Below are 5,782 nucleotides of genomic sequence, written 5' to 3'. Positions count from 1 at the left end.
TGAGTCCCATAGTGCTCCGAACCATTTTGATTTTCTTTATACCATCTGATTACTGAACTTCCATGCTTGTGAGGGTTAAGTTTGCGCCGAACTGTCAACGTAATTAATATTAGCATAATGTGTGCAAAAATGACAATTAATTGAAACCCTCAGCTGCTGACAGGTGTGGATAGACAAATATCTATTAGGTACATTACGTATGTAGACTGTGGACAGTTGGGAATGTGGGTCTCACGGGAAGCGTGCAAGGGATAGGTCCCTGCAGTCGTGCTATTCGTCTGTGTCCTCGGTGGCTCAGATGGATAGAGCGTCTGCCGTGTAAGCAGGAGATCCCGGGTTCGAGTCCCGGTCGGGGCACACATTTTCGGTTGTCTCCATCGAGGTATATCAACAACACATGTCGGCAGCTGAGGGTTTCAATTAATTATTATTTATCCTATATAAGCTGCATGGTCATCAATGGTATCTGTTCTTTCGAGAACATTTACTATCTTCATATATGCGTTTACGAAAGTCATTTCATTTTCATTACCCCATAGGCACGTTTAAATTAATAATTTTAACGAAATAGCTGACTGTGCTGGTGACGCGTTAGTCAGATCAATAGCGACCAAAAAAGGTCGAATATCGGGAACATTTCGTGTAGTCGGAAATTTGTGTACAGTGGTTGGAAGGAATGCCACGAACAACATACTAGAAATCCTGACTTGTGAAGGATAAGTGTTAGGGTGGAGGTGCATTTGAAGCTCACTTCAGTTAGTTTCTCTTTAATAACTAGAAAGCTGTGTTCTGCAGCGAACACAGAATATAGTTCCATCAAATGTCGAAGAAAAAAGGTACTGTTAATTTTGTCTGTTGGACCAATAGTTTGCAAGTGAGAGAATATGAAAACCTCGGATATTGTTAATTGAACGCCAGATAGAACACTGTGGATTGCATAAAATGATACCGGTTGGGGCAGCTGAATCAGCCCGAATACCTGTTACGATGTTGCACTTCCTCATACCACCCCAAATCGCTTTCTTGTGCTAAACTTAAAATACTTTACAATGAAATGAACCCGCTTAGCTGCTTACAGGCGTTGAATACGTCATCACCGACAGATGAAAATGACGCTCTATCCATCTGAGCCACCGAGGACGCAGAGGATAGCGCGACTGCACGGATTTCTCTCTGGCACGCCTCCCACGAAACCCACATTCTCAACGTCCGAAAGAACAGATACCATCTTAGTATACAAGGTGTTACAAAAAGGTACCGCGAAACTTTCAGGAAACATTCCTCACACACAAATAAAGATGTTATGTGGACATGTGTCCGGAAACGCTTAATTTCCATTTCATTCAGCTGTTTTTTTTAGTGATGCTGTATATTCCACATCATCAGTTAAAATTATACAATTTCATTTTACCACATGCCTGTTGCTCATTTTAGTTTCGTCGGTATGTACTGTACTTCCTCGATTCACCGCCAGTTGGCCCAATTGAAGGAAGGTAATGTTGACTTCGGTGCTTGTGTTGACATGCGACTCATTGCTCTATAGTGCTAGCATCAAGCACATCAGAACGTAGCATCAACAGGTTAGTGTTCATCACGAACGTGGTTTTGCAGTCAGTGCAATGTTTACAAATGCGGAGTTGGCAGATGCCCATTTGATGTACGGATTAGCACGAGGCAATAGCCGTGGCGCGGTACGTTTGTATCGAGACAGATTTCCAGGACGGAGGTGTCCCGACAGGAAGACGTTCGAAGCAATCGATCGGCGTCTTCGGGAGCGCGGAACATTCCAGCCTATGACTCGCGACTGGGGAAGACCTAGAACGACGAGGACACCTGCAATGGACGAGACAATTCTTCGTGCAGTTGACCATAACCCTAATGTCAGCGTCAGAGAAGTTGCTGCTGTACAAGGTAACGTTGACCACGTCACTGTATGGAGAGTGCTACGGGAGAACCAGTTGTTTCCGTACCGTGTACAGCGTGTGCAGGCACTATCAGCAGCTGATTGGCCTCCACGGGTACACTTCTGCGAATGGTTCATCCGACAATGTGTCAATCCTCTTTTCAGTGCAAATGTTCTCTTTACGGATGAGTCTTCATTCCAACATGATCAAACTGTAAATTTTTACAATCGACATGTGTGGGCTGACGAGAATCCGCACGCAATTGTGCAATCACGTCATCGACACAGATTTTCTGTGAACGTTTGGGCAGGCATTGTTGGTGATGTCTCGATTGGGTCCCATGTTCTTCCACCTACGCTCAATGGAGCGCGTTATCACTATTTCATACGGGATACTCTACCTGTGCTGCTAGAACATGTGCCTTTACAAGTACGATACACCATGTGGTTCATGCACGACGGAGCTCCTGCGCATTTCAGTCGAAGTGTTCGTACGCTTCTCAACAACAGATTCGGTGACCGATGGATTGGTAGAGGCGGACCAATTCCGTGGCCTCCACGCTCTCCTGACCTCAACCCTCTTGACTTTCATTTATGGGGGCATTTGAAAGCTCTCGTCTACGCAACCCTGGTACCAAATGTAGAGACCCTTCGTGCTCGTATTGTGGACGGCTGTGATACAATACGCCATTCTCCAGGGCTGCATCAGCGCATCAGGGATTCCGTGCGACGGAGGGTGGATGCATGTATCCTCGCTAACGGAGGACATTTTGAACATTTCCTGTAACAAAGTGTTTGAAGTCACGCTGGTACGTTCTATTGCTGTGTGTTTCCATTCCATGATTAATGTGATTCGAAGAGAAGTAATAAAATGAGCTCTAACATGGAAAGTAAGTGTTTCCAGACACATGTCCACATAACATATTTTCTTTCTTTGTGTGTGAGGAATGTTTCCTGAATGTTTGGCCGTACCCTTTTGTAACACCCTGTATATATATATATATATATATATATATATATATATATATATATATATATATATATATCCCGCCACTTGACCAACTTGTTCTCCCGTGTGAATGCACAAACAGTGCCCGAACTCTTACGGGAATCGGCAACGCGCCGCGAGTAATGAGTATAATGGGCGGGGGCACTACGAATGTAGTGCGGGACAACACGTTGAGAATGTGGGTTTCGCGGGAGGCGTGCCAGAGATAAATCCCTGCAGTCGCGCTATCCTCCGTGCCCTCGGTGGCTCAGATGGATAGAGCGTCTGCCACAGTAGCACGAGATCCTGGGTTCGAGTCCCTGTCGGGGCACACATTTTCAGCTGTCCCCGTTGATGTATGTCGACGCCTGTAAGCAGCCAAGGGTGTTCATTTCATTGTAATTTCATTCTAACGAGCTGTATGGTCACCAACATCTCCGAAAGAACAGATACCATCTTAGTATATATATATTAAAATACTATCACAGTCCATGGTTTTCGTGTGGGTGGGTCGCCAGAATCGAGAGTAGAAAACGAACTAATTTGGATTCCGCCGACCATCGTCCAAAAGTCTATACGGGCGTTGAGATCGGTTATAGTGACACCACGCGGGTACTGGAGTACTGATCTGAAAAAGATCGTCCGTCTTTGGCCGATTTCGGTCATCGGCAGAATCCTCCGATATCGCAGCCGCAGCGACTGCAGACTAAGATAGCAAACAAGGAGTACACAGCGTTATTTAGTTCCACGTCACGTGGCCGAAAGAAAGCAGAAAAGAAAATGTTTGTGTCCTTTTCCTCGTCGCGAGCCATCGTCTCAAACATTACTGCCGCAGCGGACCGTCTATAGGTTTATACGACAGGAAGGGAGGAATAAAACGCGAACGGAAGTCGCCAACAACTTCGGGGACGACGCGGATCTTTTCTGCCCCCTACACCCCCCCCCCCCCTGCCCCCGTTCCGTCCCCCTCTGTCCGCCGATTCCAGTTTCCGGTCACGTGACCGCTCGGTAAGCCTCGCGATTCGCCGTTCCCCGGGGCTTAGAGTGCGGCCGCTGTGCGAGGGAGAGAAAAGGCGGAAGAGGCGGGAGGGCCAGAGATACTTCATGCACGGCGCGCACGCGTCAGAGATCCTCCTGCAACGAAGAGTGATGGCGGCCGCGTCCTAAGAGCTCACTGTCTCAAAGACGGTCCACTCCTCCCCGTCGCTGGCGGAACACTGGCTGTGCTAATGTTGCCGCTCGTTACTCCATGTCCTGTCCGTGGCGTGAGGGGCGCTGTGAATGACGTGATGTATGAGGACAGTAATTAAGTCTGTCATATTTCTTACTAAATCAATAACATTTCTGTAAATTAAGTATTTCACACTTTGCTCCTCACGTTTTGATCCTTGCACTTTTCTCCTCATTTTAGTCTCTGTAGTGTCGACCTCCTCCTTACTTTGCAACCATCCCATTCACTTTTTAATTCTTTGATGTCTATTTAAACTATCTCCCTCTGTCTTCTTAGTCCCCTCCCTCTGTGAGTTTCTGTCTCCCTTGCCCCATGTCTTGCGTTTTCTTCCTCTATCTCTCCCTCTTTCTCTCTCTCTCTCTTTCTCTCTCTCTCCCTCTCTCTCTGTCTTCTCCTGTCTCTTTCTCTTTCTATCATACTCTCACTCTCTTCCTTGCTCATATATATTTTCCACTCTCTCTCTTTCTAACTTTCTGGCATAATTTGTGTATTTTACACTTTCTGTCTAACTCTCTTTCATGCACACACACACACACACACACACACACACACACACACACACACACACACACACACACACATCATAGGACTCGATCTGAATTTGTCTTCTTGTTGAAAATGGTTCAAATGGCTCTGAGCACTATGGTACTTAACTTCTGAGGTCATCAGTCCCCTAGAACTACTTAAACCTAACTAACCTAAGGACATCACACACATCCATGCCCGAGGCAGAATTTGAACCTGCGACCGCAGCGGTCACGTGGTTCCAGACTGAAGTGCCTAGAACCGCTCGGTCACTTCGGCCAGCCTTCTTATTAAAATACTATCAACATTTTCCTCATTCATTTTGTTTTATACATTAATGAAGAGGAGACAGAGGTGGTTTGATTAATGCAGGACATCGTCACCTTGCTGCAGAGACAAAAGTTGCCGTGGAACTGTTACAAGAAATGCTAAATCATTTTTACAGAAATTGTGCACTATTCTTAAATTGCGTAGGTTACTATACCATTACCAGAAAATTCATTCAGCTATTTTTTTCTTTACTAATGGTGTTATGATCATTTTGAAATTATACAATTTCATCTTGAGACGTGTGTTGCTGTAGTGCAACAAGCGCATGTGAAGAAATTTTATAATTTAAAAATCAGTCATGTGATGTAAATACCACCAACAAAAGAACTGACAGTATCATCCAGTAACAGTATATTAGTGGAATAAAGATGATTGCTCCTAAGATTCCATCCAAGACATGAAGTGCTCCAAAATAAATGATTAGCTTGATGAAGATACAACAGGCAAAACACTGCTGATTCTCTTCTCTGAAGTTGACCGTAGATTCATCACATGTCCCAAATGACTGATGTCAAAACCTAACACTGGAATACAATTAATCTGTATGTTCGTTAAGCTGTTCGTGAATTAAGGTAGTGGGGTTGGGGCTTGGAAAAAATGCCAATAACTTTATTCCATTTGTTTTATTATTGTTTCATTATTGCCATATATTAATCGATTTACATCACTCACGCTATTTTAATGGATGAACATTCAGGATGTTATCCTTAAAGTATATTCTGGGAATGAATAATGTGTGTACGTTGTGCAAAGACAATTCTTGTTGATTGTATAGTGCTGGTAATTGGGGATATCAACAGTTAAA

At 44.6% G+C, this 5,782-nt stretch overlaps 1 non-coding gene across 1 annotated transcript; it reads left to right on the top strand.

The window, feature by feature from the left end:
• Window positions 1-283: 283 nt before the first annotated feature.
• Window positions 284-357, top strand: Trnat-ugu. Its single transcript has one exon. It is a non-coding gene; the product is annotated as a tRNA-Thr (tRNA).
• The last annotated feature ends 5,425 nt before the right edge of the window (window positions 358-5,782 follow it).

The sequence above is a fragment of the Schistocerca piceifrons genome, chromosome 11 (assembly GCF_021461385.2).
Source record: "Schistocerca piceifrons isolate TAMUIC-IGC-003096 chromosome 11, iqSchPice1.1, whole genome shotgun sequence".
Lineage (NCBI taxonomy): Eukaryota > Metazoa > Arthropoda > Insecta > Orthoptera > Acrididae > Schistocerca > Schistocerca piceifrons.
Note: the sequence above shows the minus strand (reverse complement) of the source record. Positions and strands in the feature narration are given on the sequence as shown.